Source organism: Macaca nemestrina, chromosome 8 (genome assembly GCF_043159975.1).
Source record: "Macaca nemestrina isolate mMacNem1 chromosome 8, mMacNem.hap1, whole genome shotgun sequence".
NCBI lineage: Eukaryota > Metazoa > Chordata > Mammalia > Primates > Cercopithecidae > Macaca > Macaca nemestrina.
In genome coordinates, this window is record NC_092132.1 from 4,014,947 (window position 1) to 4,036,700 (window position 21,754).

Below are 21,754 nucleotides of genomic sequence, written 5' to 3' on the forward strand. Positions count from 1 at the left end.
GAGAGGTGCGAGAGGAGCGGGGAGAGAAGGTGGGGATGGGCGGGGGCCACCTCCTACGGCTGCGGAGAGCGATAGGGTGGATTGGGGGCCAGCTCTTCAGGGGGGAGGGGGCGGACGCTCGGTGCGGAGGGGCCGGGGCCGGGGTCGGGGTCATAGCGGGAGGAGGGCGGGGGCGGGGCTGGGCTAGGGCCGGGGGCGGGGCCACGGCTAGACGGGGGCGGGAGCCGTGGAACCCGCGGGGGCGGGGCAGGGGGCGCGGAGGGGCGGGGCGGCCGTTCGGGGGCGGGGTGGGCGGCGGAGGAGGCCAATGGGCGCGCGCGGCGCAGACCCCGCCCTCCGAATCCCCGTCCCGCGGCGGCGGGTGCTGCATAGTCATGAGGCGCAGGGGCCGGCGCTGCGTCAGCGGAAGCGGCGCGGAGCGGCTGTTTCCGACCCGATAAAGCGGCGTTGTCTCCGCGCGCCGGCCGCAGCCTCGCAGCGCTCCCTCCGCGCCCGCGTCGGTGACTGACTGACCGCCCGGCCGGCCGGCCGAGGGAGCAGCCCCCGCCCGGACCCGCCGCCGCCTCCCGACCCCGGTGCGCCCGGGGCTCCGCGCCCCCGTCGCCCCTGCCCGGCCCGGCCCGGCCCGGCCGCCCCGCCGCCCCCGCGGCCCCGGCCGGAGGAGACAGGTGAGTGGCCTGCCGCCCGCAGCCGCCCACCCCACGGCCCTCTGCACCTCGCACCTGGGCGCTGGACACCTGCCGCCTCCCCACCCCCACCTCCTGCACGGCCTCGGCCTCCAGGTCGGGTCCGCGCGGCAGCCGCAGACCCGCACCTTCTCCGGGGGAGGGGACCTGCCCCCACCCGGCTTGCGCTGGCTCCTCAGGGTTCCCCCATTACTTCCCGCCTCCTCTTTTCGGATTGCACCTGCCCTGGTCCCCAGCCCTGCACCCTCTCTGATTCCCCCACCCTGGCCTCCACCCCGGAGCGCGCGCCTTCATTTGGACCCGGCCCCCTTTCGCACCCATCAGTCCTCCCCACCCTCAGTTCCTCGGATTTCTCTACCCAGAGAGGAGCCTGGCGCTTCTAACTCCTGATCCTGACCCTGTCCTGTCCTCCTAACCCCTGCCTGCTGTCTCTAACTTCTGAGAATTCAACCAGGGATGCACCACTTGCGAAGTGGCCCCCTCTCCCCTGTCTGGACCGGTCCTCCCAACCGAACACACTTCCTTCTTCCCCTTCCCCCTCCCCTTCTTCTTCCCCTCCTTTCGCTCTCCCCAGTGCACACACGCCCCTCTCAGCACTGCTAGCCAGTGTCCCCCACCTCGGACCCCCAGCCTGCACCGCCAGACTGTGGCTCTGCCCCGGTCTCATCGGCACTGTGCTCCCTTGTGTCCCTTTGAAGATACCTTGATTTTCTGAGGCCGACCTTGTCCCTGGAGGAAAGAGGCCAGGGCATCAGTTCATCCAAGCCCAGAGTCCCTGCTCTGTGGAAGTCTCCGCACCTTTGCGTCTCAGCACCCGCTGCCCCTTTCCTCTTTGAGCTTAACCCGTTCCTCCCCCAGGTATCCTGCTCTGGATTGGAGCACATCCGGCAGAGGCTTTTCCAGCGGAGGCGGATCCACACGGGGCCCAGCCTCCTGGTTAGCTATTCAGAATGATTCTTGAAGGCGGGGGCTAGGGAGGGCTGGGAAGGGCCGCTTGACCTCCTAAGGAGCCTGAGGTTTCTTGTCTCTCCAGTGCGGGTCACTGATGGAGTGTGGCTTCAGGTTCACAGACCTAGCCGTTGACCTCCATCTGATATCTCAGCTGACTCCAGCAAAACGGGGCTTGTCGTTTTTATTATTGTTATTGGGCTGTCTTTTCCAGTCTAGGACCCAGAGCGAGGAGGGTTTACCAGATGAGTGATTCAAGTAATTGTTGTGGGGTCATATGATTCTTGTGGGCTGGCAGATTCTGAATCGAAGCCCATTTCTGCTGGGGAGAAGCGCCACTGCATCTGCCTGGCATTACTGAGAGCGCCCTGCGCTTCCATTCCCCAGACGGTCTCATCCTTCCTGTGTCATTGGCAGACAGGTAGAGTGTGGTAGGAATCTTTTCCTTCTGCTATTTTGTGCTGGCTTTAGGAAAAAGTAAGAAAACAAAAAGCTGGAGTATTGGTGTACAGGTCAGGGAGTGTAGCGCATGGGGATCAGAGCAGGTAACACTCACCGACCTTTAAATAAATGTATGATATCCTCACTTTCCTGCTAGGTTTGAATTATTGTTAAAAGATCAAACAGAGATTATTTAATGCTTGGGAGAGGTTTTGCAGAAGCCACTTGAGGATGAAAGGCAGTCGTGCAGGTTCCGGGTGGAGGAGACTCAGGCGCGGTTAAGAACTCATGTGCTTTTAGAGAGGCTGGGGAACTAGGTCGCCTTACACATTAAGGATTTCACATCCATTCAGGCTAATTGTTTTTGTGGCAGTGGCTGTAAAGGAAAGAAGCAAATCGTTTGAAATGTGTTTGAAATACATAACTGGGTATTTAAAGGTGTATTTTTGTGGTCCAGGTGTTCACAGGGCGGGGAGGGGGGAGGCTGCCCAGGGCCACCTCCCGGGGCTTGTGGGGGGAGTGGCCTGCTGCCCTGCCGAGATGCTTGCTGCAGCTTTGGCCCTTGTTGCATCGTGAAAGCCCATCAGAGATTGGACTGGGTGAGCTCCAAGGTGTCTTGCAGCTTGTAACACCCTCTAACTTTGCTTATTGGAGAGGAGGGGGTGGGGGAGGGGCGGAGCAAGCCTGTAAACCGGATTCTGCCTCCTTTCCGTGAGCCCTGAGATCCCTCCCCAGCCCGCCCCGCAGATCTGCAGGGAAGGAGAGGGCTGCGGCAGCGGCAGCTCCCCGCTTTCCCGATGGAGGAAAGGAGCGGAGGAAGGTATTTCAGCCGATCTTAAGGTTGCTCGGTGGTGAATGGATTGTATCTGTGTTGTCAGGAGAGAGGTGGGGAGGACGGAGGAGCGCAGCGCTGGGGTTCGGGCTGTGATTGGCGTTCTGACTGTGGTGCATCCCAGTGCCCTCTCCCGCTCTTCCCGAGGGCCCCGACGCCCAGTGGCTGGCTGGGCTGGTTTGTGACCAACAGCCTCGTGGCCTGACACGGAGTGAGGGTGACTGACAAGCACTGTAGGTGGCAGACAACCCCAAATTGCCAGTGCCCTTCTTGGGAACACCCCTGGCAGAGTCATGTCTGTAATTTGTGGAGCCAGAATGTGCTGGAAGCCGCGTTCCTGCTAATGATGGGTGAGGACTGCTCCTCACTGGCCGCCTAGGTTCCCCAGGTTTTCATCACTGCGTAATTATGCTGACGGAGGCGCACTTAGTAAAACACCAGCAGCAGGGTTGTCTCCACCTGAGCCAGGAAACAGATCTGACCAGAGGGAGCGAACCTCTCAGCTGAAGAGCAGCCTTGTAGAAAGGAAGGGGTGAGAGAGGACCCCAAAAGCAGGCGTCTGCAGTGGGTTTTCATGCAGAGGACCTGAGCGACTGCACCTCCCCCACCCGCTCCTAGACAAGGTCCCCTTGTTTAGATTAGCTTAATTACCCCCACGAAAATCAATGAACAAGGATCTTTTTAAATGTGAAACTTTCAAAATGTGCTCCTAGTGGCCTTTTCCCCCCAGTATCAAATGCTAACTAAGCCTTTGTGAAATCAGGCACTTTCAGAGGACTGGGAGACCTCTTTAATGTTCATGGAAATGAATCTTCTCTACTCTGGATCAGGAGGGGGCCTGCCGAAAGAGAAGCTTGACAGGTCATATCGCCATTTTCAACCCCTTGCCATTTGGGTGGAGGTGACAGGAGAAACAGCTAGTGGAGGCCTCATAGTGTTTATGAAGTGGCCTCCTTGGCAAGTGACTTTTCGAGGAGGCATTTTAAGATTAAAAACATCCACAGACTTAGAGGGCAGCCGCATAGCCCACTTAGTGTTTCATATCCCGGATAGAGTGGCCCTTGGAGAGCCGTGGGTGGGTCGCCATTGTCCCCACCTCAGACGACGTGGGTGTTAGTGCTCCAGAAAGGCAGTTGGTAGGGGTCATTTGTTGGTGCCACTAGTTAGATTTCGGGAAACAGCACAAAACCCTGATGATGGAGAGAAGGGCTCTGAGTTCTCTTTGGCTCAGCTGCTGTGTAGCTTGGGGACGTCAGGTGAGAGGGAGAGGTAGTTCTCTCTCTCCCTTTGTTTTTGATTTTTTGAGAGAGAGTCTCGCTCTGTCACCCAGGCTGGAGTGCAGTGGTGCAATCTTGGTTCACTGCAGCCTCCGCCTCCCAGGTTCAAGTAATTCTCCTGCCTCAGCCTCCCGAATAGCTGGGACTATAGGTGCACATCGCCATGCCCAGATAATTTTTGTATTTTTAGTAGACATGGGGTTTCACCATGTTGTCCAGGCTGGTCTTGAACTCCTGACCTCAAGTGATCTGCCCACCTGGGCCTCCCAAAGTGCTGGGATTATAGTCTCTCTCCTTGACGTGCGTGTGTGTGCATGTGTGTGCGTGTGTGCGTGCATGCGTGTGTGTGCATGCGTGTGCGTGCATGTGTGCGTGTGTGTGCATGCATGCGTGTGTGTGCATGTGTGTGCGTGCATGTGTGCGTGTGCGTGCATGCGTGTGCGTGCGTGCATGTGTGTGTGTTTAAGAGTCAGGGGATCTCATTGTGTTGCCTAAGCAGGTCTTGAACCCCTAGGATCAAGTGATCCTCCTGCCCCAGCTTCCCAAGTAGCTGCTGGGATTATAGGTTCATACTACCACACCTGGTGGGATTTCTCTTAAGTGAGAGGGGCTGGGCTGCAGCTGCATTATTTTGAGGGTCATCCCAAGGCCCACCTTCCTGTCTAGTGAGGGCTCCAGAACACAAGTTCACTCTGAGAGTCTGTGGGGAGCCCCGGGAGGCAGGGGTGTGTGTGTGGGAAGTAGTGCTGGGCATTTTGTCCCCAGCGCAGGAATAAGGGTGCCAGCCAGTCCAGAAGTGGGATCCTGAGGCAGCTGAAGGGATTTGCATAACCTTTCAAGTCATTGAGCCCGGCCATCTTACCCTCCCACCTCTGCTGGGCACAGGCCCTGGTGAGGGAGGTATTGTTCAGACCTGGGTCTCGGTACTTTCATCCTCCTAAACCTGTGGAAGGATTTTGCTGGCAGTGAGAGGAAGCGTCATTCCTGAACTCTGGCCCAGAGGTGCTGAATTTGCTGCATTGAAAAGTGGCTTCCCCCCTGGGATTCTTTAGGCTGCTTGCTCTGAGTTTTTGTAGTTCACCCTGAGGTTTCTCCTGGGGTTCTGCCTGGAAATCCTGGAGCCACCTGAATTGACTGGCAACCAAATTTTTCCTGTTTCAAAGGAAGGAACATCTTGATTGAAAAATGCATAGCAAACCCTTGAAATAGATAATAAAGAGGGATCAACACAGTGTGCTTACCTGGTCAGGTGTGGTGGTCATTGTACTTTTATATATGACCCTGATTGCACAATTTTAGGACATCACTCAGGCCGGGCACAGAGGCTCGTTCCTGCAATCGCAGCACTCTTGGAGGCTGAGGCAGGAGGATCACTTGAGTCCAGGAGTTCCAGGCCAGCCTGAGCAGCATGGCAAAACCCCAGCTGTACAAAAAATACAAAAATTAGCCGGGCATGATGGCACATGCCTATAGTCCCAGCACCTTAGGGGGCTGAGGTGGGCAGATTGCCTGAGCCCAGGAGTTTGAGACCAGCCTGGACAACATGGCAAAACCCTGTCTCTATAAATACAAAAAAATTAGCCAGGTGCGGTGTCTCACATCTGTGGTCCCAGCTACTCGGGAGGCTGAGGCTGGAGGATTGCTGGAGCTCAGGAGGTCCAGGCTGCAGTGAGGGGAGATCACACCCATGCTGCACTCCAGCCGGAGCAACAGAGTGAGACCCTGTCTCAAAAAGAATAAAAATAAAAATTAAAAAAAAGACATTGTAAGTCCGGAAAACAACGAGTAAGTTCCTTGTCACCAACAATTTAGTCGTCATTTTAGGGAAATACATTTATTCAAGAGCATGGTTTTTGGTTTGGTATATGGGAAGGGAATATTTTTTAAGTTCTTCGACGGGGAGTGGTTTGACATCTCCACGCTGGAGATGAAATCGCGTCTTAAGAGCATGTTAGACATGAGGGGAGGGGGACTGCCTGAGTGTCGTAGACGCAGCTCTTCTGCTGTCAGTGATGGGTGAGTTAGGAATGGTTTTTAGAGTTACGTTGCTGTCAAGCAGAGGCCTGCAAATATTTTTGCTCATGTGTTCTGTAAAATAACTTTGAGGCCTGGCACGGTGGCTCACGCCTGTAATCCTAGCTCTTTGGGAGGCCAAGGCACGTGGATCACCTGACGTCAGGAGTTTGAGACCAGCCTGGCCAACATGGCAAAACCATCTCTGCTAAAAATACAAAAATTAGCCAGGTGTGGTGGTGCATGCCTGTAATCCCAGCTACTTAGGAGGCTAAAGCACAAGAATGGCTTGAACTGGGCAGGGGGGCGGCGAGGGGAGGTGGGTGGGTGGTGTTGGTGATGGTGATGGTGGTCGTGGTGGTGGTGGTGGTGGTGGTGGTGGTGAGCCGAGATTGCGTTACTTCACTCCAGCCTGCGCAAAACAGCCAGACTCCGTCTCCATCTTAAAAAAAAAAAAAAAAAAAAAAAAAAAAAAAAAAACACTTTGAAAAACAATAGACACGTTTTTAAGTTGATGTTTAAATTTTTTGGTCCTAATTTTAAACAACTGCAAAAGATGCAATTTCTAGCATAATGTTGGCATTTAAAAGTAACCTTAGTATTGCTTTTTAAAAGGTATCCAATGTTAAATATCCTAATGATGCCTGTCATTAGTCACCCTTTAATAAAATGAACAAACCGTTCTTAACAGTCTTGACATGTCATGTTTTTTCTTTGTGAACTTGTATGTTTGCTCCGTTTGAAAGTCTTTTTATCCCTCATTCTTCTTTTCCTTTTTTTGAGACAGTGTTTCCCTCGGTCACCCAGGCTGGAGTGCAGTGGTGGGATCAGGGCTCACTATAGCCTTGACCACCTAGGTCCATGCAATTCTCTCTCTTCAGCCTCCTGAGTAGCTGGGACCACAGGTGTACGTCATCATGCCCAGCTAGTTTTTATTTTTATTTTTTGCAGAGATGGAGTCTCACTGTGTTGCCCAGGATGATTTTTTTTTTTTTTTTTTGACAGGGTCTTACTCTGTCCCCCAGGCTGGAGTCCTGTGGTGCGATCATGGCTCACTGCAACCTCGACCTCCTGGGCTCAAGTGATCCTCCCACCACCGCCCTCCAGGTAGCTGGGATTATGCCCAGCTAATTTTTTCTTTGTGCTTTTGGCAGAGACGGAGTTTCACCATGTTGCCCAGGCTGGTCATGAACTCCTGGCCTCAAGTGACCCTCCCTCCTGCCTCAGGTTCCCAGACTGCTGGGATTGCAGGTGTGAGCCATCGTACCAACCTATGGACTGTTCTCCATACTTCTCTGTGACAAAAGTATATATATATTGGAATTTCAAACATTTCTGTGATCATTAGGCTATGTTAACATAATCCAGAAGAATGTTTTTTGTCATTGTAATTATCAGTACAGAATTGATCACAGAAGCATAAATATCATTGATCTTGATAAACAATTACTAAATGCACAAAATAAAATTACATTGGAAGGAGATCTCAAAGAACTGGGGGGCGGGGCCCATTTAAGGTACCTTAATTAAAGGGATAATTGAACTGTTTTGGTATCAGGTACACCTCTGTTGCTGGAACATTGCCTGGGAAGAGTGCCTTCCTCTTGTCTAGGCGGGGCAGGTAGGGTGGAGGTGGGGGCTCCCTGGGCACTGGGACTCTCTCCACGGCAGCTTCTCAGGCAGTCCAGTTTTAGGAAGGCGTTTATGGGGACCTTGCGGCTCTCTGAGTTCCCCACACCGGAGGCCCTCTCAGGATGCCCCTGTGTTTGCACAGGGTGCTTGTGGTGCCACCGCGCTTAGTCCACAGGTAAGGCCCATGCCACTTTGTCAAATCACGGTACCCATGCTGCTCTGTATTAAGCTTTATTATTTAATTACATGTTTTCTAAATGTGCTATGTTAAAGGGCAGAAGATGAACCATTTCATGAGCAAGCATGTTGCAGCATTTTTATTTGGTTGGGCTAAAATAGTAAGCCTATGGAATTGTGCCTTGGGTTAAATTTTAATTCGTCAGAAAGGTGTGTTAGAAGCAGAGAAGACCAACATGGCCAGACTTTAGATTTGTTAGCGGTTTTTGCCTGGCAGGAATCTGGTCACCCTGCTCCACCCTTCTTCCTGCAGGGGCATCACTGTGCCCGTTCTGGAGCGGGGCAGCTGGTCTCAGGCCATCAGGTCGCCGCTAGGATCAGGGCCATGGGGTGGATTGGGAAGGTGGGCCTCTCCCTGAGAACCAGATGAGGCGGGTGCGGGGCATTGATACTTGGTCTCCCTGAGAATTTGCGCAGATCTGGAGATGCTGAAAAAGTAGAAAGATTTACTATTTTTAGCCTTTAGATCTAATGAAATTAGGTATGAAAATCGGTTTAGTAACCAAAAAACAACTACTTCCCTTCCCACTCAGAAACAGCATGCTGAGGACTGAGTGCAGTAGAACTTTGCGTCGTGTGATGGTTTTATGACATAAGAGGAGATTTGATGGAGCTGGGGTCTCTGGTGTCTCCCAGCCACTCGCCCAACTCTGTGGAATCGGTAACGTGGGTCCGCCTGAAGTTTTAACCTGTCTTCTGTCCTCAGGGCTGGCCATTAGGAGTCCACTTAAGAATGCGTCACTTCCAATTCGGCTGTACAGATATTTGGGGAGGCAATGACGTCCTCCGTGGGGCCAGTGCCTTCGTTCCAGGGATGGGTGAGGAGAGGAGCAGTTCCAAGGTCATGTTCTAGGAATCCTGCGCTTCAAACACCGAAGAATAGGACCAGGAAGACAGGCCAGCCCCTAATCACCCCATAGAACCGGATTAGCCTCCTTTGGTCCCTTCTCCAAAGCAACAAATCCTTATTTTTTTTGGTATTTTGGGTGTCGATACTGAAATCAAGGTTTCAGGCTCTTAAAAGACTTTGAGAGACGTTTTGGCTGCTGAAGAAGACCAGGTACAATGGAGTCCAGTTGTTTCTAGAAATTCCTGCCCGAACCTGGGGCTTTACTTCAGTATGCAAATCTGCTCCCAGCCAGGAGTACTAGAATAACTGCTAGTGGTTTTTTTCGTGTTGCTTACGTAAAACGGCATTAAAAGCTTGGAGTGTGGACGTCCTCCCCCATCAGGGCCTGCGCACCACCTCCCTCTGCTGGATGGAGCCAGATCCCGGGGCTGCGGCCACGGCTGCTCCGCCGTCGTCAACCGTGCCCATTCGAAAGGCAGCTCTGATTTGGTGGCAAGAACGAAGCCCACAGCTCAGGTGGTCTTGTTATGGACTTGCAGCACTTGCAGCCTGGAGCTGGTGTCCCTAGTGTGACAGCTGTCTCCCTAGGTAAGCTGAAGGCAGTGTCAGGGCTGTTGAAAACATGTCTAGCCCACTACTGAACTATTGAGGTGTTGAGAGCGTTTTTAATTCTTTTTTTTTTTTTTTTTTTGAGACGGAGTCTCGCTCTGTTGCCCGGGCTGCAGTGCAGTGGCCGGATCTCAGCTCCCTGCAAGCTCCACCTCGCGGGTTCACGCCATTCTCCTGCCTCAGCCTCCCGAGTAGCTGGGACTACAGGCGCCTGCCACCTCGCCCGGCTAGTTTTTTGTATTTTTTAGTAGAGACGGGGTTTCACCATGTTAGCCAGGATGGTCTCGATCTCCTGACCTCGTGATCCACCCGTCTCAGCCTCCCAAAGTGCTGGGATTACAGGCTTGAGCCACCGCGCCCGGCTGCGTTTTTAATTCTTAAAGACATGGGGTTCCCCGTCTGCTTTCTCCTTCAGTGGAAACCTGAAGCCTGGCGTCCTCATTGTGGGTGGGGTACAGGGAGAGTTTACAGTCCGGGCTGGGCCCTCCTTGGCTTTGTGACCTTCCAGAAGCCACCCAGTGCTCAGAGCTTCTGCTTCCGTGTGGTAACTGGGACGTGTGAGGGGTCTGTCTCCAGCACTCAGTAGGCACCTGAGAAGGGGTCACAGCAGCACTCACGCTGCCAGACAGTGCGGCATCTGCATCCGTGCTGGGCGCCCAGCTGGGACCTCTGGAGCAGCGCCTGGTAAGGGCGCTGATGAGGGAGAGGAGCCACCGGGTACGGCCGGCCTAGTGCAGTTGTGGGCCCCTGGGTCGCACTGCTCCTCAGCTCCCCCACCCCCTACTGAAAAGTGCCTTTTGTCCTGTGCCTGGAGAAATGCGGCAGTGCCCTCCATGCCTTGGATTCGACTGAGGCAGCTTTTTGGTCATTCCCCATGCCGGGTAGGTGCTGCTGGAGGGGGCTCTGTGGCCAGCCCTGCTGTTGGCCCACACGAGATGCTGGTTCCCACACCCATCTTCCCTGGCCAAGAGCTTGGAAGGAAGGACCGCTGTCTGCCACAGGTATGGGCAGCTGTGCCCAGCTGGCACTGCCCTCTGGGTTGGCTCCCTGGCTCCTGCAGAGGTCGGGGAGGAGGTGCTGCCGCTCCCTTTTGTTTCCTGGTTGTTTCTTTCAGGCTGTCCAGTTGGCTTGCTGGGTGAGCCTTTGGTGCCCACTTTTGCCCTCTTGTTGGGCACTGTCAGTAGGCTCAGACTGTGAGCTAGCAGGGGACTGGGCCTGCTGTGGGTTGTACGTTCCATTCTGGAGATGGTCCCTAGGTGGCTGCTCTGTGCCAGGCGTGAGGCAGGTGCCTGAGAAGCCAGCCATCTGGGCAGGGTGATGGGGCAGGCCTGGGAACCCCAAGGAGGGCATCTAACCCATGGCTGGGTGCGGAAAACGTCTGAGCAGGTGGTCCTTGAAAGAAACAGAATGTTGTTCTTAAAATCTTCTTACTATGGATGTTTCAAGACATGCCTAAAAGTAGTGAAAATAGTGTAATCATGTCATCCTCAATTCATCACCCGTTAGCAATTTTGTTGACTCTCGCTAGTCTTTGAACTGAGTTTTCAAGGACACGGCCTGTGGGATGAAGGGAAGAGCTTTGCAGAAAGAGCCTGGGGAATGTGGACATGAGGACACGGGGGATGGTGGGCCAGTCGGGTTTGCCACAGGGGCTGTGCCCGCGGCGGTGGGCCTTCCGAGCAGCACTGTGGTCCACCTTCCACAGCTGGAGTGAGGAGCTGGGTGAACAGTCACATGGAGAAGATACGGTTTTTTGTTGTTGTTGTTGTTGTTGTTGTTTTTGCGATTTTGGGTGTCGTCTTTCTCTTTAATACCATGGCTGTGTGTGAGAAAAATCTTGGTAACTTTTCCTGAAATGAAATGAGGTAATGTTTAAAGCTAATCAAATTTAAAATAAAATTGGAACATTGTTTTTCAACAAGTGAACTAGCCAGTGGCAGTTTTGCTAATTCAAAAATCTATGCAAAAAGAAGAAAGCATTTTACCATTTCCTAGATCTCTGCAAATGGAAAGTCTGCAGGTGCAGGCTGTGTGTGGCAAGGCCGCTGGCCGGGCTATCAGTCCCGGGTTGGTTCCTGACAGTTCATGCCGTCTTCACAGCAGTGCGACTGTGCCGATAAGGGCCCTGTGGCTGGTTCCAGTTTGTGGTTGTAAAGTTCAGACAGGTTTTTGATGAAGTTTTCTGGGTCTGTGGGAGAGCCTGGAAGTTCTGTAAATGCAGGCGGTGGTTTCTGCCTGGTGATGATAGGGTTCTAGGAAATAGGTTTTAAACATTTCCATGTGGATTTTCTCCTGATCCCCTCAGAGCCTTGTCCATCTGGGGATTTATTTTTGCCCACACGGTTCTGCCTCGGCTTAGCAGGCCTTAGGCGTGGACCCCAGGCCTGCCTCCCCCGCCAGCATCCACTTGCCGCATTGCCAGGCAGGGAGAGTGCCCGGCGCCCACCAGGTGCCTGCCTCCTCTTGGTGGAGCCCTGTTGCATTTGGCTTTAATAACTCACAGGGGAAGGTGGCCAGGGGGCTGCCTGTGCTTTCTGAAGCACCATGTGGATGGTGTAGAGGAGAATCCAGAGGGAGCAGTTTCTGACCCTCCTCCCAAGGCCCTCACTGGTGTTTCTAGTACAGTGTGGCAAACCTTGGGGGGGACTCAGTAACTTAGGGGGGTCAGGCTGCTTCAAATACATACCATAGACCACGTGGCTTTGCAACAACAAACATTTCTTTCTCATGTTCTGGAAGCTGGAAGGCCAAGAACAGGGCACAGGCAGATGGGTGTCTCCTGAGGACCCATTTCCTGGTTCAGATGTCGTGCCGCCTTGCTCTGTCTTCGTGTGATAAAGGGCATGAGGGTCTTTCCCTCTACTTTTTTTTTTTTTTTGCGCAGCAGAGTCTCGCTTTGTCACCCAGGCTGGAGTACAGTGGCATGCTCTTGGCTCACTGCAACCTCTGCCTTGGCGGGGGGGTGGGGGGTGGGTACAAGCAATTCTCCTGCCTCAGCCTCCTGAGTAGCTGGGACCACAGGTGTGCACCACTACACCCGGCTAATTTTTGTATTTTTAATGGGGGTGGGGTTTCACCATGTTGGCCAGGCTGGTCTTGAATTCCTGACCTCAGGTTATCCACCCACCCCGGCCTCCCAAAGTGTTGGGATTACTGGCGTGAGCCACCACGCCTGGCCTTCTTTTTTTCATTTTAATTAAAGTTTTTTTTTTTTTTTTTAAATGAGGTCTTGCTCTGTTGCCCAGGCTGGAGTGCAGCAGCCCAGTCATAGCTCACTACAGCTTGAATTCCTGGGCTGAACCATCTTCCTGCCTCAGCCTCCTGAGTAACTGGGACTACAGGCGTGTGCCACCATGCCTGGCTAATTTATTATTATTTTCTGAGACAGGGTCTCACTCTGTTGCCCAGGCTGGAGTGCAGTGGTACCATCTCTCAACTCACTGCAACTTCTGCCTCCTGGATTGAAGCGATTCTCGTGCCTCAGCCTCTTGAGTAGCTGGGATTACAGGTATGTGCCACCATGTCTGCCTAATTTTTGTATTTTTAGCACAGACCAGGTTTCACTGTGTTGGCCAGGCTGGTCTCAAACTCCTGGCCTCATGTGATCCGCCCACCTCAGCCTCCCAAAGTGTTGGGATTACAGGCATCAGCCACTGTGCCCTGCTAATTTTAAGTATTTTTATATAGAGAGGGTCTCACTATGTTGCCCAGGCTGGAAGCCTGTCTTCTAGGGGCCAGGCTTGGATGGTGGTCTTGCCGGGCTGACCCCGGGCTGTGGACACCTTGTCCCTTTGTGCCAGAGGGGGAAGAGCTCCGGCACCAGAGCCGGGGAGCCTCTCATGAGACGAACTCCGCACCATCCTGGGCTGTGCGGGGTATGGGGCTGCTGGGCTGCTGGAGCTCTCAAGGCCTTTAGCCTTGAGAAGTTGTTTTCTCTCATCACATTGACTCAAAGGGTGACCTGCTTGGGTGCTTCCAGTCTCTGGAGACCTTTCAGACTGATGTTGGGTTCTGAGTGGTCAATCAAGGGGCGTCAGTCAGTGCTGCCGTGGGGCAGTTCAGGGAGGTAGAGTTGTGTTTTCTGCATCCCCCTGGGTGCTACGGAGTGGAAGTGGGTGCTCCAGACCAGCTTCTTTGTATCTTAGATGCCTTCACGTGATTGCAGAAGGGATTTCCTTATACCTGTCCCCTGCTGAGTGCTGTAGTTCCTGATAACATTGAAACTTTCAATGTTAATAGCCCTGTGATGTGCTGATATCTCCATTTTAAAAAGAGAGAGATCTTCATGGAGGCATGGAGCCTAACTTGGAAGGTGGCGGCCCTGGGAATTCTGCCTGGTGCTCTTGGGCTCTTCCTGCCAGGACCAGGAGGTCCTGCAGAGATTGGATCCTGGTGCTTCCCTCAGGGGCCTGGGGCAGATCTCTAAGTTCTGGGAGCCCCAGGGCCCCGCCCATAAAGCAGGCATGGTCCCAGCATCCCTCCTGCTTTCCTGTCACAGGGGCTGCCTTCCCTGGCTCACGTGCCTCCAGCCTGTGGCAGCTCCTCTCTGACCACACAGCGCTGCTTCCTCCTGTCCTGCATGTGTTCTCACTTCCCCCTCTGGAATGTCCACACCTCTCTGCCAACCCAAGACAGGCCTGCCTGCGGCTGTTTCCTGAAGCCCAGTGGGAGGAGTGTCCCCGGGGACCTGCTGCCCCCGCTCTGCTGGGCGTGAATGCTCCATTACCTGCCAGTTCCTGACTCACCTTCGAGCTGAGGCTGCCACCTGGGAGTGCCCTGGGAGCCCCCAGAGGGTTAGGTGAGGCCTGGGTTTGGCATTGGCCCCCAGTGGGGCTCTGCAAGTGGTGACTTAGGAGCTGACTGCCTCCCAGGGTGCCTCCCATCCAGGGGTCCTGCACCAACTGGGCCTGGGGCTCAGCACCACCACGCCCCTCCTGTGTATTGCCCTCTGTCTTCACACGTGTGTTTCTTCTGCCATGCCAGCTGGTGGCCCCCATTTAGCACAGGCTGGTGGCCCCAATTTAGCACCCTGGGACATGGGTTACCATGTAGAGCTCACAGCCTTTCCTGCCATGGGAGTGCTGGTGCCGTTCCACTGCTCACGGGGAGCTGGCTGTGAGGGGACCGCTCTGGGGAGGCCTCATGGGGCTTCACAGTCCCAGCCTTGGACCAGCAGGGACCGTGTGTCCCAGCAAGCCTCAGGCCGGCCTTGTCCCCACTGGCCATCTGCCTGCAGTGCTGCCTTGGAATCAGGTTGGTGAGGCAGGTGCTTGGGTCAGGGCTGCCTCTGCGACCTCCTGCTCTGCTTCCAGGCAGGGGCTGCCCCAGGTGCACATTCCCTCTGCACACACTGGTCCCTCCTGATGCAGCTCACTCATCCACAGCAGGTGTTGACTGAGACCCCCTTCTGTCCAGCCACCCTGACCAGTGGCCATGGGTTTTCTCAGGTGGCACATGTCCCCAGGAGCTCAGGCAGGGTCCCTCGGTTGGCCCTGGGGGAGTGCTGTGCTAACCGTATGCAGAGACCCTGGTCCGCAGAGATCCTGGTCCAGGGACTCAGGGCCTCCTGGTCGGCAGCGTGGCATGCCCAGGGGTCTATTTTTTGCTCCCAGCTGGCCTGAATCCCCAACCAGATGTCTCAACCCTTTTTCAAACCACTCTTTCTCACTTTTTCTTGTGTAGATCTTTACATTGGATGAATTTTTTTTTTTTTTTTTTACATTTACTTTTTTTTTTTTCTTGAGACAGAGTCTTGCTCTATTGCCCAGGCTGGAGTGCAGTGGCACTATCTCGGCTCACTGCAAACTCCACCCTCCAGGTTCAAGCGATTCTTGTGCCTCAGCCTCCCAAGTAGCTGGGATTACAGGTGTGCACCGCCATATCCAACTGATTTTTGTGCTTCTAGTAGAGACGGGGTTTCACCATGTTGGCCAGGCTGGTTTCGAACTCCCAACCTCAGGCAATCCACCCGCCACCCTCCTCGGCCTCCCAAAGTGTTAGGATTACAGGCATGAGCCACCGCTCCTGGCCTGTTACCATTTTTTGATTGCAGAGAAGTTTTATACACAGAAAATGCATTTCCAAGCGTGCCTTCCCCCTTGTCCCAACACTCTTAAGCTAAGCTCAAAGGCTGCTATGCCACACTATCTTCATAGTACTTTTTGGATTCCATCCTATACTTTGTACAGTGCTGTGATATGTATTTTGTTTTATTTTATTTTATTTTATTTTATTTTTTGAGACAGAGTCTCGTTCTGTTGCTCAGGCTGGAGTGCAATGGCGTGATCTTGGTTCACTGCAATCTCCACCTCCTGGGTTTAAGCGATTCTCTTGCCTCAGCCTCCCAAGTAGCTGGGATTACAGGCACCTGCCGCCACTCCCGGCTAATTTTTTGTATTTTTAGTAGAGACGGGGTTTCACCATGTTGGCCAGGCTGGTCTCGAACTCCTGACCTCATGATCCACCTGCCTCAGCCTCCCAAAGTGTGGGGTTACAGGTGTGAGCCACTGCGCCTGGCCGCATTTTTTCACTCTGTGGGCTTGAGGAAGCAGGTGTCTGTAGTCACAGTGAATTGCTGGCATGCATTACGTAGGCCCACACATCCAGCCTCGGTGGGGGTGGGAGGTGGGGGGTGGGGGCGCTGTCCTCGAGTCACCATGCGTGTGGGTGTCCGATCCCCATTTCTGATGACTGACCTGTAATCTGGGCCCTGGGGGGTACGTAGGCCTCTTGCCTGAGTGTCCCAGAGTCAGGCATCTGCGCACTTGTCTGTCCTGCAGTTTAGAACCAGCTTCAAGGCTGATGGTTCTAGTCTTGATTTGTTAACAAACTGATCAAGAATTTCTTAGAGTCACCCTTCATCATTGTTGATAGGGTGTGGTTTTTGTCACTGACACCTTCCGTGACCCATGAGGACTCTGTCTGCCTGTGTGTGTTGTGGAGTGATGTAAGTTGCTGTGTCAGTCAGGTCCTCGTGTTGCCCGGCGGCAGGTGGCACCTGCAGAGAGAGAGAGGAGGCAGTGGAAGGACTGGACCGAGGGTCAGGCAGGGCTGAGGGACACCAGCAAGGAGGGGTGAAGCCTCATGCTGTTGCTTCCACTCCAGGCCCAAGTGGCACACAGAGCTGTTACTGGAACCCCCCAGGGGAGCAGGGGTGTAGGAGTGGGCCGCAGCCTTCTGAGGAGGGACCTGAGGAGCCTGTGTGCTTGGCCAGCCTCCCGCCCTGGGCAGGTGGGGGCTCTTTGCTCCACGGCCTCCTTGTGTGGTTCCTTGTTGGGTGGGAACTGTGTCCATAAGTTTACGGTAACTTGGAGCCTTGGGAAGGAAGCAGAAGGAGGGGACTGTGTTGGCCCGCATAGCTGAGGAACCTGAGACCAGAGCCGGATTGGCGGGCCCATGTGCTGCGTGGCCTGAGCCCAGAGCTGGAATGGCAGGCCCAGGGTGCGGCGTGGCCTGGTCGGGGATGTATGCGGGTCTCCTGAGTGTGAGCCACTCTTCTCCTGTGAGAACCTGCCCCGGGTTGTGCATGGATACCCGCTTGTCTGCTGCACACGGCTTCGAGGCAGCTCCAGGGCGGTGAGGGGTGGGGAGTAGGGCGCACGAGGTCTGGTTTCTCTGTGCTGTGATACCTGAGTTAGTGCATGGCCTCCCAGCACCTGGCACGCAGGAGCAGCAGCTCTGAGGGCCAGGCCAGTATGGTGGCCGGACCCCGGAATCTGAGGGTTGAGTGGTGGTGTCCCAACCGCTTCTTTAAACCTAACATGGAGATGAGATGAACGTTTTATCTGGAGGACGGCTCATGCTTTGGTTATGAAATGTGAAACCAGTATTTTGCTGTTTTTTTCTAGCTCAGTCTTTCCTTGGCTGGGTCTGTCCTGGGTTGCTTTTCAAAATGCATGAGTTAACACCCTATACGGAGGGTTCACTGCAAGCTCACTACTACCCTGGCGAGCCACGCCAGTGACATTTACCCAGGGACTCCACTCCAGACACCACTGCTTGCCTGATTTATTTTATTTGACAGATGCCACTAGTTTTACCTGTAGTTGTTCATACCTTTGTCCATTCCTCTGGGATCAGTTCTAGAAAATGCGGTTTGACTGTTGCTTTCTGGCATCACCAAGTATGTGTTTGATAAGCTTCAGAAAATCTCAGCTCTGTAATGATCTGCGCTGTTCCTTATAGCTTTTCCTAAACTTAGAGAATATATTTTCCTTTGTTTCCGTTTGCCTGTGGTTTTGTTTGTTTTTTTTTTTGTTTCTGTTTGCCTGTGGGTTTTTTTTTTTTTTTGTATGAACCTAACTTGCTCAACTAAATTGTGAAGTAAACTGCAAAAGGGAGGACCCATTAAAATAAAAAAACTGTGAGAAGATAATGTAATAACCACATCACAACAAAAATTTATTTCGCCAGTTAGATGAACATGTGTGTGTCCCCCAGCCCTCTTTCTCCAGTCTGGGCTGGTTCTGGATCTTTTCTGGGTCATGATTCCTTTGAAGATCTGGTAAAAGCTGTAAACTTGTTCTCACAAAAATGCAAATAGATGCAATTTTGTATACAATTTAGGGGATATTTTGCTAGTGCAGTGGCTCATGCCTGTAATCCCAGCACTTTGGGAGGCCGAGGCGGGTAGATCACCCCCAGCACTTTGAGAGGCCAAGGTGGGAGATCAACTGAGGTCAGGAGTTTGAGACCAGCCTGGTCAACATGGTGAAACCCATCCCTACTAAAAATAACAAAAATTAGCCAGTCGTGGCGATGGGCGCCTGTAATCCCACATACTCAGAAGGCTGAGGCAGGAGGATCACTTGAGCCCAGGAGGTGGAGGTTGCAGTGAACTGAGATCGCGCCACTGCACTCCAGCCTGGGTGACAGAGCGAGACCCTGTCTCAAACAAAACAAAACAATTTAGGGGGTGTTTGTGTGTGTCCAGGGAAGATCCTCCCCAGGCCCCCCACATCCCCGCAGTCTCAGGACCCCAGGTTAGGATCACACACAGCGTGGGCTGCCTGGTCTGTCTCTGGACCCAAGGACAATGTGCTTGGCCTGATCGTTCATGGGAGCTGTGTTTGCCAGCCCTGGAGGAGGGCAGCCTGGTTTCATCCCCAGTGGAGATGAATCCCAAGGGTGGCTGTCCTCACGCCTGGGTGGTTGTGTTTCATGTCGTTGTCGTGACCGAAACTGGCCGAATCTGCAGAGTGACTGGAACACTGCCATGGTGGTGGCATGGACACCTCATATTTACTTTGTGGGGAAACATCAGGTAGTTAAAATTAGCAATGAGCACCACGGAAAGTCAAGGTTGTCCAAAAGAATTGTGCAATGTCACATTGAGAAATGTGGCAGAGATAAGACTTGGCAGCGTTGGAGTGGCGGGTGGAATTCTCAACCCTGAGCCCAGCCTGAGTGGGAGGGCCGGGCTTGGAGCTGCAGTGCTCGGGGCCTTTCTGTGAGTGCTGAGGAATCCTGGAGAGGAGCCTGGGGTCAGACACCTGCACGTGTGGTGAGCTCACAGCCAGATGTGCACCACGCACTTAAAAAATAAGATTCCTTTATACACAGTGCAGTGTTTGATTACCGTAGAAGATATAGATCATGTATAATATATACGTGTATATATTATGATATATGGACATGTATAGTTATACATAGGATGTGTAATGGTTGTACTGTCTAGTATAATGTAACATAGTATGTTCTTTGCTTTTTACTTCTTTAAAGTTCTTTGTAGGGCGATGTCTGGATATCAGAGTTCTCTGCTAGCTCATTTTCCCTGCTGAAGTGAGGGACTGCATGCTTTGTAGGGGACTGAGATCTGGGATCTGAAGCTATAGGGCCAGGGGCACCCCACTCCAGTGTCCGGGGCCTCCAGGGCAGAGGTGGCACTTGGTGAGCTCCTAGTGCTGAGCCCACCAAGGGTGGTGGTGCCTTGGAGGGTGGTGAGGCCTTGCCTTACCTGGAGTGTTCCCTGGGCTGGGCTGGAAGACCCCGGGCCATGGGCTTTAGCCCCCACTCCTGGCCTCCCTGAGCCCCCCTCTGCAGAGGCCCCAGCCACAGGGGCCCCCTGAAGGTCCCTCTGGCCCCTGGCCTCTTAGCTCCTCTTACTACAGGAAGCTGACCCTTTCTAGCATGGCGTTTGCCAGAGCAGGAAGCTGGCTTCTCAGCAGGCCAGCGGCTCTTCTCTGCCCAAGGAAAACCCAGTCATACCCATTTGTAAAAATCGCCCCTCTGCACTCTTCAAATAAAACTGATAATTCTCAGCAATCTGTTTCCCATCTGGAGCCCTGAAAGATTAGAATCCTTGTTCGAATGCTGAGCCACGGTTGAGATAACATCTTTGTTATCTCAAAGACTTCACTCCAGACGACTGTCATAGATGGAAGGGGTGAGTGAGTTAAGGGGAGCTAAGGTTTGGGACTTAGGTTTTTGATCAGTGTAGGATTTAATGTCTTTCACTAAAAAGAACAAAAGTACAACCCCTGTTGTCTCCAAGTCTCCCAAGCAGCAGCCCTGTTTCTCGCCCCTTCTCGAAAGTGCAGTGTGCACTCCCACTCCATCCCCGCCTCTGCCCCTCCTGCTCTCGCCCTGGCCTCTGTGCCCACTGCTCCCTGGCACCACCTGCTTCCGCTCATCCTCTTCCCCAGGCCCTGACTCCATCGCGCACCTGGCTGGTTTCATGGCTGGCTGAGGCCCTGCTTATTCCTCTGGGACCACATCTCCTGCCTCTGCCTCCCTCTTGGGAGCTGGGATCCTTTCCTGGACCTCTTTTCCCACCCACGCCCAAGGATTAGTGCCTCCATGTTACTGACTCATCTCTCAGTGCAGCCCAGACCGCTTCCCAAGTTCTCCTGCTGTGCCAGCTGCCTGGCCATCTGCATTTGGACAGGGAGTCCCACAGAAAATGTGGGTACATGGGGACTTGTGCCCCTTGCCCTGATCTTCCCCAACCCAGCAGTGGCTCTGCATGAAATAACCAGGGCCAGCACCCCACGTGAGTGCCGCAAGAGCAAGGGTCCCGTCCAGTCCCTGCTGTGTGTCCAGCAGACCTCAGGCAGTGCGACCCTGCTCTCTGCGGTTCGCTGGGCCCTGGCTGCCTCAGTCCTGCAGGACAGGACAGCACCATAGTCAGTACATAGGTCTGTGACTGTGTGACGTAGGCCTGTAGGAGAAATTCCTGTGTCTAGACGAGCTGGGCTCCAGAAGATCTAACTTGGTGGGGCAGGAGAAGGGTGCTACTCATGAGCGGTCCAACCAGGCGTGGTCCCCATCAGACACGGTCAGGGCCTTTGCCTGGAGCCTTGTCCCGTGGTGGGTCACTGTGTCGTTTGTGAAAATGTGGCATACTGGTGCACTTGCAATTTACAATTCTCTTACTGGACGTGAGCTTGAACATCTCTAAGTGCCATTTGCACCTCCTTTTCTGTGAACTTTCTATTTCTAGTGTTGGTTTCGCACTGGGCCACCAGCCTTCTCCTGCAGGTTTTGAGTGAGTTGCTCAAGGGCAGCCCTCAAGGCTCTGAAGGGCAGCGTGAATATGAATTCCCAGTCTGTCTTAAAACATTGAAGACATACTCAAGCCTGTGGCCCAGGCTGCAGTGCAGTGGCAGGATCATGTTTCCTTGCAGCCTGAAAGCCCTGGACTCAAGTGATCCTCCTGTCTCAGCCTCCCAAAGTGATCCTCCTGCCTCAGCCTCCCAAAGTGTGAGCCACTGCCAGAAAGGAGGCTGCTGACGTGACATGGGCTTGAAGAGGCAGGGAGAGTGGGAGAAATGTGGGGGTCAGCGCAAAGCCGTCTAGTCCCCCTCGGTGACTGGGCAAGAGGGTATGAGATGGAGCTGCTCTTTCCCTGAGCCCTGTCTTCCTCCTGGTGCCCCTGGCCCGGGCCCTCCTGTGTGCTGCCCTGTGGACTGTGCCCTGGGAGGTCTGAGAGCTGTCTCCTCACCGCCCCCCTGAGGCCTGTCTGCAGATGCTGGAGATTCCAGCAGTTCCACCCGGCTGCCTGCTTCTGCCCAGCAGAGAGCCTGCTGTACCTTGGCAGCTCTTGAACAGAGTGGCAGGTGAGAGGAGGCACTTTTCACCTGTTACGGCCTAAAGCATTCTCTCACTAGACTGACAAGATGCTGCACAGAAGATCCTTTTTAGCTAAAGACATGCTAGTGTTCACATTAAAGACAGTATTCAACTGTCTGTAATTGTCCAGTCAGCCAGGGAGGCCAGAAGCCCGGCGTCC

The 21,754-nt window shown here is 53.8% G+C and overlaps 1 protein-coding gene across 3 annotated transcripts in view; it reads left to right on the plus strand.

Moving 5' to 3' along the window:
• Positions 1–401: 401 nt before the first annotated feature.
• LOC105488395 (solute carrier family 45 member 4) overlaps positions 402–21,754 on the plus strand; it is a 95,487-nt gene continuing 74,134 nt past the window's right edge. Inside the window, exon 1 of one of the 3 annotated variants that reach the window (XM_071067721.1) lies at positions 402–668. The gene's annotated coding sequence lies outside the window, so the exon portion shown is untranslated. Of the gene's footprint in view, positions 669–1,597; positions 1,623–21,754 lie in introns of those variants that run through there. The other 2 variants (XM_011752385.3, XM_011752386.3) reach the window with 2 other exon arrangements.